Source organism: Cebus imitator, unplaced genomic scaffold (genome assembly GCF_001604975.1).
Source record: "Cebus imitator isolate Cc_AM_T3 unplaced genomic scaffold, Cebus_imitator-1.0 Scaffold69, whole genome shotgun sequence".
NCBI lineage: Eukaryota > Metazoa > Chordata > Mammalia > Primates > Cebidae > Cebus > Cebus imitator.
Window position 1 is genome coordinate 2,871,782 of NW_016107384.1, and position 12,636 is coordinate 2,884,417.

Here is a 12,636-nt window from a genome sequence, read left to right on the forward strand (position 1 = left end):
GTCACCCATTTCTCTTAAGTGGCCTGGTCATGTAGTGATTATACTAAAACTGGTTAAAGAAAAATCATGGCCACCTCTCTTATCCGTCACTATTTTCAGCACACTTACAAGATTAGAATGGAAATAAGATAATATTTATATCAACTTTTTGCTTAGTGGTGCCAAATTAAAGAGTAAATTAATATCCTTACCTTACTTTTTTGTCAATGATTTTTTAGGCTTTTATTGTTCTCCTAGTAGGTTATTTTGACTCTTCAGTATTTTGGTTAGGCCTTTCTTTTTTTCAAATTTGCATCATGTACCATAATTTATTTATTTTCCATCTAGGTTATTAACAGTGAGTCTGAGTGATTGTGATCTTCAGTCTCTCTTAGATTCTGGGGCCTTGCAGATCCGCAACAGCCACACAGGTCTTAACGATGGGGTAGCAACATCTAAAGTATAGCCATTGCAAAGGACACTTATCCATCACGTTATTTCCTGGGTTGTCATTTAAGGCTGCTTTCTGCAGCATACTTTCTGGTATTTGATTCCAATTTGTTTTAAGGGTCCCATATAATTGGACTTCCATCCTATGGGTAAAGAAAACAGCTCTTTCAGGGACAAGTCAATTAACCACCCTCAGCCACGCATGGTGCCTTAATAGTGTGGGCAGGGAACTGAGTTATTTTCAACTACTCGCAGGAATATGCCCAACTTAGTTTAATAGTTACTTGGTTAGTGCAGTTTGTTAAATCTCCTATGGAGGCAAAGACTTTATAATTTTTCTGATACTTAATAGAGTAGCTTCAGAGTAAATCTAGTGGTCTTTTCCTGAAGTTATACTCATATTTGAGCTGTTTGACAAGAGAGTAATGTCTCTAGTGTCTCCTGATTTGTCCAGGTTCCACTCTATAGAGCAGCTCTTTTTCTTTACAGCATGTAAACTGGATTTCTGAAATCACAAAAAGCACTGACCTAGTTTTTGGTCTTTTTTTTTTTTTTTGAGCTCTTGTGACCTTGGGGTATTGAATTTAAGTGAGGTGGGAGCAAGGTGTGACAGCATTTGTGGAGAAAAAGGTAGAGCTGGCAGGTCTCAAATTGGTTTCTAAGAGCGTCCCAGCCTGACTCACGAGCTGCCTGCTGCAGTTCTGAAACTTTCAGCACCTTGAAATGGTATTAATTATTTGGATATTGCTTGGCTCCTTCCAACCCCTTTAGGTCTTAGAAAAATGAAAAGATACGATTTTTTTGGTGGTGGGAGTGGCTAAAAATACACCACTGGAAAATGTCATTTTCTATTTTTTCAGCCTGGGTAAGCTATTAAAGAGCAAGTTTTCCTGTATCCCTTTTCCCATATTGGACCTGTTGGGACTATGTCCTCAGCTAAATAGCTTGTGATTTGCCTCTTACTCTTGGAAAAGGGAAATCTATTCCAGCAAGGAATCCAAATATAGTACACAGTTATTTAGGCTAGCCTAGGCGTATGCTAACTGTAACTCTAAACTTAGATGTATCCTGAAACCACATGATGCTTTTCTTACAGTGGTTCACGCCTGTAATGCCAGCACTTTGGGAGGCAGAGGTGGGCAGATCACCAGAGCTCAGGAGCCTGAGACCAGCCTGGGCTACATGGTGAAACCCAGTCTCTACTAAAAATGCAAAATAATTAGCTGGATGTGGTGGCACACACTTGTAATCCTAGCTACTAGGGAGGCTGAGGCAAGAGAAGAATCGCTTGAATCTGGGAGCAGAGGTTGCAGTGAGCTGAGATCACTCTGCTGCACTTCCGTCTTGGCGACAGAGTGAGACTCTGTTGCAAAAAATAAATTAAATTAATAAATAATTAAAAATTAAAAAAAATAAAAGCCATGGTTGAAATATAGAACTCACAAAGGTTTACTCTGTTATTGTTATTAAAGTGTGAGCACTGAACCCTAAGTATTCAAAGACATGGTAGGATGGGCAGCTTATCCCTTTTCTGATTGCTATAAATTTTACTGAACACCCTGTTTGTAGTAGCCACTGAAATAATTGCTGTAAATTGAACTTGAAAGGAGAATGGCACTTTCCTTTTATTGTCTGTTGGGATTCAGGGACCTCTGGCTTTCTTTACTGTTAGTACTATTTCTAAGCTCCAAGTTCATTTTTAAATTCTAATTGACAGTTAAATCCAGAAGAATGAACTAGTAAGAGAACTGTTGGCATAGCTTCTTTTAGCTCTGAGAGCCTAGACTCTGAAGACTAGAGATTAAAAATACTTGGGTCTAATCTCTGAATTCTAGTAACTGGAAATGAAAACTGAAATAGTACAAAGAACTTTGGTCTTGGCATCATAAAGAGGTTCGACTTCTCAGCAACAGAACACACCATCTCTATTATTTTTCTACAAAGTCATTGATCCACAAAGTTTATCCCTTTAAAATATATCTTTGTCATCAATAGGAATTCTATATTTAATGTTGTTTCCTTTCATTCATTCACAAATTTTACTGAACACCCTATATGTACTAGCTAATTGCTGGTTATTGTTGCTGCAAATATCTTTGCTCTTGCGGAGTTTACAATCTGGTGGGAAAATATACAACAAACAAACAATTATATACATAGTTGATTCCCATCATAATAAGTCTTCATATGGCCGTTTAGACTTTAAAAATGTTTTCCTCTCCATATTTTAAAATTTCTTAATAAGATACAATTTTTTGAACTATAAAAGGAAATTCTATTCTTTTCAAGGAGGGTTTCTATATCCAAATTTGATTTTTGATAAAATGAAGCCAGGTGCTGACTCTGCGCTTGGATGCTGTTGGAAATAAGTATCAGAGATTTAGTGATACAATACAACTTGAGAATTATTTAGTACTCCTCTGTATAAACTAAAGATACTCTTAATCATTTAGTAAATATTTATTGAGGGATTTATTTATACATGCCATTGTGCTGGGCCCTTTAGGGCATGCATAATGTATTTGCAAAGTACTTCATATATAATAAGTGATATAAGACTTGTAAAAAATAAACATAGTATAAGGCAGTCTGTGACAAATATCTTAAGAATGAAAAAAGAATAATAAGACATCAGATGAAAGAGACATTTCCATTTGATTACAGGAGTGATAAAGGAGCCTTTATGAATGCAGTCATGTTTCAATTGGCCTTGAAGGATGGATAGATTTAATTTGAAAATCCAATTGTAACAGCTCATTTAAAAACTTGGAACTTATATAAAACCATAAAGAAGAAAAAAATTATCCATAATGACACAACTCAGACACAGACACCGTTCTCAGGTGTATATTTTTCTAGTCTTTGTTGTACAGAGACATACATAATTAGGAGTGTATTGTTCATATAGTGAGGTGACTTATTTTTTCATTTCATTTATATCTTAATCATTTCTTTATTATTAAATAGTTTTAGAAAATGTCATTTTAAACTTATACATAATTTTCCATCCTATGGATTTCTGATGGATAGACTCTGAGTTGATGGATAAAGATGCAGAAAATGTCATGCAGACTAAAGGAATGGCACTAGAGAGTTTAATGAAAGGACTTTGAGCAACAGCGTGACAGTCAAGAGTAAGATGTGGAGAACAGCCACAGTAGGATGGTTTGGAATGAACTGAGCTGGCAGACAGGGAGATGATGTTAAGACTCAATTACATTAGTCTGAGTGTCAGTATATGTGAGACTAAATGAAAGAACTGGAATGGGGATATAAAAGAAGAAGAAAACGTGGGAGATGCTATGAAGAAAGATCCAAGGAGACCCAGTGACTTTTGAAAGTGGAGGGAAAGGGGTAGGAAACAGTCCCAGATAATCTCAAGATTTCTACCATATGGGTTGGGAGAGGGATAGCACTGTTAATCAGAAAAGTAGACTTCGGAAGGTGAGCTGCATTTGAAAAACTCAGAAACACCATTTTCTAGAAATTTTCATTTTATGCTTCTGGAATTTGACATGCCAAATAAAGAAATAAGAATATTCACCTGGCAACTAAAATACAAGATGAAATCTTGTGAGAGAAATGGGGATGAAAATATTGAATTGGTAGTTATTCATTTAATGAATGTTTATTGAGCATCTAGTATCACTTATTTCTCCCAGATTTTCAAATTTGCTAAGTTTTAAAAATTTCAACTACTGTATATTTTTTAATTTTCAAGAGCTGTTTAATTTCCGATTGCTCATTGTTCTTGCTTCATGGATATGTATATTTTCTTAACTCTGTGAGGTGTTAAAATTTATTTGAAGTTATTTTCAGCTCTGTATTTTGTCTATTTTTTTTTGGCTTTTCTCTTTTTTACCTGTTTGTTTTGGTCTGTAAGCCTGTCTATTGTAAGAGTTAGTCAGACACCAGAAGGCTGATTGGAAACTGTGTGTGTGTATATGTGTGCGTGCGTGCATGCATGTGTGTGTGTGTGTGTGTGTGTGTTAGCGGTAAGATTTGTTGGCTAGTGGCTTCCCCATGAGGCTATTTGGTGATCTGAAGGTCTGGGTTTAGTTTTGTTCCAGAGACAGGTGCTCCATGTTCTGCCCTGGGTGTGTGTTAGTTGGGATGGGGGATTTGAGCATGGAGAGAAGAGGCAGAACTCTGGCTGTTGCTTTCCTGAAGTTCTGTGGGAGAAGGGGACTTAGGGGAGTACCACCATTTTGTATGTAACCTTTCTTAATTCTTTCATTTCAGTTCTGGCTCTATATCTGGTGTCTCTCACAATGGAGCCTCAAGATACTTTGTGATTTCCCTTTTGATTTCTTGTTTGACCCATTGGTTGTTCAGGAGTGTGTAGCTTAATTTTTATGCATTTGTGAGTTTTCCTCTTGTTACTAATTTCTGGCAAACATTTTGTTCAGAAAAGATACTCAGAATGATTTTAATATTGCTGAATTTGTTAAGCTTGTTTTTGGGCCTAACATATTGTCTATCCTGAAGAACATCCCATGCGTGCTTGAGAGGAGTCTGTATTTTGCTGCTATTGGATGGAATGTTCTGCATATGTCTGTTAGGTCCATTTGGTCTAGCATATAGTCCAAGCCCAATGTTTCCTTATTATCTGTCTGGATGATCTGTCCACTGCTGGAAGTAGGGAGTTGAAATCCTCTACTATTATTGTATTGTGTCTATCTCTTTCTTCGGATCTATTAATATTTGCTTTATACATTTATGTGTTCCATTGTTGAGTGTATACATATTTATAGTTGTTATATCCTTTGGTGAATTGGTCCCTTTCTCATTATATGACAATCTTCTTTGTCTCTTGTGCCAGTTTTTGACTGAAAGTATCTTTTTTCTTTGTAAAAATAGCTATTCTTGCTCTTTTTGTTCTATTTGCATAAAATATCTTTTTCTATTCCTTCAATTTCAGTCTATGTGTATCCTTAAAGCTGGAATAAATCTCTTAGAGGCAGCATATAGTTTGGCTTATTTTTAAAAATTCATTCAGCTAGTCTATGTCTTCTGATTGAAGAAGTTAATTCATTTACCTTCAAGGTAACAACTAACAGGTGTGGACTAACTAATGCCATTATTTTTTTTGTTTTCTGGCTGTTTTGTGCTTCTTTTGTTTCTCTCTCTCTTGCTGTCTTCCTTTGTGACATCATTTTCTATAGATTCCATTCTCTTTATCTTTTCTATATCTATTATAGATTTTTGCTTGTGTTTATCATGAGGCTTATATAAATATATTGTAGTTATATCAGTCTATGTTGAGCTGATAACTTTGATCACACACAAAAACTCTGTACTTTTACTTCTCTCGACATTTATGTTTTTGAGATCACAATTTACTTGTTTTTATATTGTATGTCTTTTAACAAATGATTGTAGCTATGGTTATTTTTTAATAGTTTTATAATTTAACCTTTATATAGATATGTCACATTTTATTATGCTGCTCAGATATTGTATTTTTTGCAAATGGGAGGTTTGTAGTAGCCCTTTGTGGAGCAAGTCAATTAGTGCCATTTTTCCAACAGCATGTGCTCACTTTGTGTCTCTGTGTCACATTTTGGTAATTCTCATAATATTTCAAAAATTTCATTATTATTTTATCTATTATGGTGATCTATGATCAGTGACCTTTGATGTCACTGTATAATTATTTTGGTACCATAAGCTGCACCGTATAAGATGGTGAGTGTAATAAACGTTGTGTGTGTTCTGACTGCTTCACTCACTAGCCATTCCCCTTTCCCTCTCCCTCTCATTGGGCCTCCCTGTTCCCTGAGACACACTAATATTGAAATTAGGTCAGTTAATAACCCTACAATGGTGTCTAAGTGCTCAAGTGAAAGGAAGAGTCACACATCTTTCACTTTAAGTCCAAAGCTAGAAATGTTTAAGCTCAGTGAGAAAGGCATGTTGAAAGCTGAGACAGGCTGAAAGCTGGGCCTCTTGTACCAAATGGCTAAGCTGTGAATGCAAAGAAAGTGTTCCTGAAGGAAATTAAAAGTGCTACTCCAGTGAGTACGCAAATGATAAGAAAGTGAAACACCCTATTGCTGATATGGAGAAAGCTTGAGGGTCTGAATAGAAGATCAAATCAACCACAACATTTCCTTAAGCCAAAACCTAACGGAGAGCAAGACCTTAACTCTCTTTAGTTCTATGAAGGCTGACAGAGGCGAGGAAGCTACAGAAGAAAAATTGGAAGCTGGCAGAAGTTCATGAGGCTTAAGGAAAAAGCCATTTCCATAACATAAAAGTACAAGGTGAAGAAGCAAGTGCTGACGGAGAAGGTGTAGCAAGTTGTCCAGAGACCTAGCTGAGATCATTGATGAAGATAGCTACACTAAATAACAGATTTCCATGTAAATGAAGCAGTTTTATGTTGAGAGAAGATGGCCATCTAGCACTTTCACAGCTGGAGAGGAGAAGTCAATGCCTGGCTTCAAAGCTTAAAGGACAGGCTGACTCTCATCTGCTAAAGCAGATAGTGATTTTAAATTGAAGCTAATGCTCATTTACCATCCTGAAAATCCTAGGGCCCTTCCATTCTGCCTGTGCTCTCTAAATGGAACAACAAGGGCTAGATGACAGTACATCTGTTTACACATGGTTTACTGAATATTTTAAGTCCACTGTTGAGACCTTTTGTCCAGCAAAAGGCTTTCATTCAAAGCAATACTGGTCATTGACAATGCACCTGGTCACCCAAGAGCTCCGATGGAAATATACAGGAAATCAATGTTATTTTCATGCCTGTTAACACAATATCCATTCTGTAGTCCATGGATCCAGGAGCAATTTCAACTTTCAAATCTTATTATTTAATAAATATATTTCATAAGGCTATAGCTGCTGTTAGTGATATCCTTGTTGGATCTGGGCAAAGTAAGTTAAATGCCTTTTGCAAAAGATTCATCCCTCTAGATACCATTAACATTTGTGATTCATGGGAGGAGACCAAAATATCAGCTTTAACAGGAGTTTGGAGTTTGGAAGAAATTGATTCAAACTCTCATGGATGGCTTTGAGGGATTCAAGACTTCAGTGGAAGTAGTCACTGCAGATATGGTAGAAACAGCAAGAGAATACAAATTAGAAGTGGAACCTACAGATCTGACTGAATTGCTACAACCTCATAAAACTAGAACAGACGAAGAGTTGCTTCTTATGGGTGAGCAAATAAAATAGTTTCTTGAAATGAAAAATACTCCTGGTGAAGATGCTGTGAACATTGTCGAAATGACAACAGAGAATTTAGAATTACACATACACTTAATTGATAATGCAGTGGCAAGGTTTGAGAGAATTGACTCCAATTTTGAAAGAAGTTCTACTGTGGGCAAGTGCATCAAACAGCATCACATGCTACAGATGAGTCTTTTTTGAAGATTCAGCCAATGTGGCAAACTTTGTTGTTGTCTTATTTTAAGAAATTGCCACAACCATGCCAACTTTCAGTAACTACTTTCCGATCAGTCAACAGCCATCAGCATTGTGGCAAGACCCTCCCTCCACCAGCAAAAAGATGACAACTTGCTTAAGGCTTGGGTGATTTTTAGCATTGTTTTAAAGCAATAAAGTATTTTTAAGGTCTGTACATTTTTTAGACATAGTTCTATTGTACACCTAATAAACACTACAACCTAACATAAATAATACTTTTATGTGTACTGGGAAACTAAAAAATTCATGTGACATGCTTTATTGAGATATTTGCTTTATTGTGGTTGTGTGGAGCTAAACCTGCAATGTCTCTGAGGAATGATTGTACTAGAGATAAATAGTTCACATGCTACCATTACAGAATTAGAATATTTTGAATTTAACTATGTACTTACTTTTACCGGTGAGTTTTACATTTTCATATATTTTTATATTAGTGTTCTTTCATCTCAGGTTGAAGAATTCCCTTTAGCATTTCTTGTAAAGCAGGTCTAGTAGTGATGAACTCCCTCAGCTTTTGTTTGTCTGGGAAAGTCTTTAGATATTTAATTTATTTGTTAACTTCTCATTTTATTCATACATGTTTTCCTAATTTTGTTTTGGTATCTGTGTTTTCTGGTAGTTCACTGAGCTTTTAAAAGGATTATTTTGAATTATTTGTTTGTCAATGTGTAGATCTCTGTTTCTTTATGGTTGACTCTTGGAACTTTGTTAACTTCCTTTGGTGGTGTCACATTTGCCTGATTCTTCATGATCTTTTTATCCTTGCATTGGTATCTGTGTGTTTGAGGAAGCAGCCCCCTCTTTCAGCCTTTACAGGCTACCTTCACCAGTTAGCCCAGCCTAGGGTTGTGGAACAGCCAGCTGATAGTGTCTGTGGGTCACTGGGGCTTGCTCCTTGGGTCTCTGTTGGGTATGGCTGCTGCCCATGCCCATGGTAGGGTGAGGCAGCAGACTGGGCTCCCTGGTTGTAAGGTGCTGCCGGATTGACAGGGCTGCAGTCTGGGCCTTACAGTTAGGTGGGCTGTACGCTAGGCTCCTTGGTTAGGTAGGGCTGCAGGCTGTGCTTCGCAGTTGGGTGGAGGCTGGCTGAGCTCTCTCGCTGGGCAATGCTAATGGCAGGGACTTGGTGCCACCATCAAGATCCTGACACTGGTTGCTGTGAGCCCCACTCTCTCTCTTTATTTCTACCTGACTGAATGCGGTTCAGTCCTGCCAATTCCCTTAGCATTCCCTGTGAGGTGAGATGGCCGTGGGCCTCCCAGGGAGTGCCCCGGAATACTGGGATAGCTGGATGTCTGCCTCAGACTTTCTTTTCCCCATTGGAAAAACTGTAGGTCCAAAGGACTCTTCTTGGTGGGGTGCTGTGTGGCCTCAGGGAGGGATGATATAGTCAAAGTGAAATTGACCTTTTCCTTTGAAGGCAGCTTTTCTGTGTTTTTGAGCTCCACACTGGATAATTCAGCCACCTAATTCCCGGGTTCAGGGATTTTCACAAAGACACTTGTGTCTGTGAAGAGCTGCTAGTGAGTATTTTTGTGAGGTAGATTAGAGCCAGGAACCTCCTATTCCACCATCTTGCTGATGTCCTCCACCTTGAAATTCCGAATCATTTTTGAACGAGGGGTCTTGCATTTTATTTTTCACTGGGCCTTACAAATTATCCATTCAGTCCTGTAACAGTTGAGTGGAAAAAGTGAAGAGTCACTTACTTCTAAGTGAGAATAGTGGCCATCAAACAGAAACAGCACAGCCAACCTCTTCCCAGGAGGACTGGGGGCAAGGAGGGAGTGCCTTTTGAGAGAATGCACAGTTCAAGGAGTAACAACTCTTCCCCTCCTTTTCCCCAGTCTCAAGTGGTAATGGTCATGGGTCATCCCACTTGTTCTTCCTTGTTGCCACAAGAGAACTGGCAACTCTGGAATGGTTCCCTGCCTCACTAAGTTGGGGAATGGGAATCTGTTTTTGTTCAAATGTTGCCAACACAGCTGGGTAAGCATCTGGAAGAACGGGCTATGAGAGGGTGGGCCATGATTCCTCCCACATTTGGCCTTGGGAGGCAAGTCTACTCTGCACTAGGGAATAAGGGGCAGAGATCAGGGGAAAACTGTGTGGGGTAGGAGGAAAGTCTGGAAATGAAAATGGGAATGGGGTTTTATGATGAACAAGAGTCTTAAGAACAGAATGAGAGTGTTTTGTTAATCGAAAAGTGAAAGCTTGAGGAATTGGGCATAAGTATTATTAAATGAGCACACCACCCAGAGAGAAGTGGTGTTTAACAGAACACTTCAAAAAAGAATCTGGGTTAGGGGAAGCCAGGGGAAGAAGGTGGAAGAGAGAGGAGAAAGGAAGTAGGAAGTACAGGTGAAATAAGGTTGGTTATAGGTTGATGGTTGTTGAGCAGGTGAGGTACATAAGTGCACCTTGCTGTTCTCTTTTATATATATATATAAATGCTCTACAATAAAAAGTTAAAAAATTTTGGTCCCAAACATATCACCTGAGGTCAGAAGTTCCAGACCAGCCTGGCCAACATGATGAAACCCTATCTCTACTAAAAATACAAAAACTAGCTGGGTGTGGTAGCGTGCATCTGTATTCCCAGCAACTGGGGAGGCTGAGGCAGGAGAATTGCTTGAACTCAGGAAGCAGAGGTTGCAGTGGGCCGAAATCATGCCAGTGCACTCCAACTTGGAGTTTTTTTTTTTGTTTGTTTTTGTTTTTGTTTTGAGATGGAGCAAGACTCCATCTCAAAACAAAACCAAAACCAAAACCAAACAAACAAATGGGCCCCAAAATGCTTTAAAAACCTGTTTTGGAATTTTTGTTGTTTGAATATATTTGACCCATTTTTATTTATCTTTCTTATTTTTTATTTTTAAAGCATCTTGATTTTTATCTTTTAACATTCTTTTTTGTTTGTTTTTGAGATGGAGTCCTACTTACTCTGTCTCCGAGGCCGGAGTGCAGTGGCGTGATCTGGGCTCACTACAACCTCTGCCTCCTGGGTTCAAGTGATTCTCCTGCCCCAACCTCTTGAGTAGCTGAGATTACAGGTGCACACCATCATGCCTGGCTAATTTTTGTATTTTTAGTGGAGACAGGGCTTCACCATGTTGGCCAGACTGGTCTTGAATTCCTGACTTCAAGCAGCCCACCTGCCTTGGCCTTCCAAAGTGTTGGGATTATAGACATGAGCCACTACACCCGGCCTGTAACTATTCCTAGTTTTACCTTTAATTCTTTATGCCTTTACATTAAAATACCTGTCACTTTTTAATATATTAGCAGAGTCCTAGTCTTACCATTTAACATTTCTGAGTTTCTTATTTTCTATTCTTGATATTTTAAGATATTTTTAACTTTTAAATAATTTTAAACCTTTAGTGCCCCCCCTTCTCTTGCTCTCTCTCTCAGCAGCACCTTGTAAGGTTTATTGCCAACGTAAAATGAGGAAACTGAGGCAAGTATGAGAAAATGAGAAGCCAATTTATTCAGCTCCCAGGCGAGGTTCTGTGGTCCAGGAAGGAGCCAAAGAAGTCGTGCCCGGCTGTTTAGGTCATGGGGTTTTATGGGAAGGGAAGGCGATTGATTGGCTATAGGGGAAACAAAGCAAAGGCAATTTTATTGGCTGTCAGGAAGCAGGAAGTGCCTGAAACTAGTTGCTATTGGTAGGCGGGTGGGACTTTGGGTAAGTGGATCTTGATTGGCTGTTGGGGAAACAAAGTGAAGGCAATCGTGTTGGCTATTAAGAAGCAGGAAATGCCTGGAGCTAGTGGTTATGGGTAGGCAGGCGGGACCTTGGGTCAGCGGGCCTTCCAGGGGCATGCAGAGCAGACTGCTACTGGGCAGGGTCTGATGGGGCTTCTTTTAAAAAATTTTCCTGCAGGGTTTATCAACAGCGGGCTGGGAGTTGAATGCATAATTTAGTGCTGAATGTGGGCTTGGGTCTGGTATGTGGAGGCGGGTGCGGGGAAGCCTTGCGGCAAGGCCAGTTAACAAGCTTGGAGCTTGGGTGATGACGCAGTTATCAGGTGCCGACAGAGATGGATGTGTCTGTTTAACCCTCTGTGAGGCAGCCGGCCTTACACACCTAATCTCCACCACTCTCCTTTAGAGTTTTCCAAAAATTATTAGGGCTGAAAGCACTTATAAAAACCCCACCAATCTTATTGTACAGATAGCACATTTGATTTGCTAAACATTGTTATTTCTTTTTGCTTTTCTTTTCTCTTTGTTTTTGAGACAGAGTCTCACTGGGTTGCCCAGGCTGGAGTGCATTGGTGCAATCTCGGCTCATTGCAACCTCTGCCTCCTGGCAGAGGTTGAGGGTGAGGCAATTCTCCTGCCTCAGCCTCCCAAGTAGCTGGGATTACAGGCATGCGCCACCATGCCTGGCTAATTTTGTATTTTTAGTAGAGGTGGGATTTCAAGTTGGTCTCAAACTCCTGAGCTAAAGTGATCCACCCAGTTCGGCCTCCCAAAGTGTTGGGATTCCAGGCATGAGGCACCGTGCCTGGCCACAGCATTATTTCTTATATCATACAACTTGTCTCTTCCTCTTTCTAAAATATGCAGTCCCACCATGCCGCCATTGGTAGCACATATCAGTATACAGGTGTACAGTAGTGGTTTGCTGTGTTTTAGACTCAAATACTTGGCCTTGTATCTCTTTTTGTAAAACTCATTTTGGAATATTTTTCTTAGTCTGACTATAGCCAGCACTTAGATACTTGTAATAATGGAGGTGTAGAAATGAGG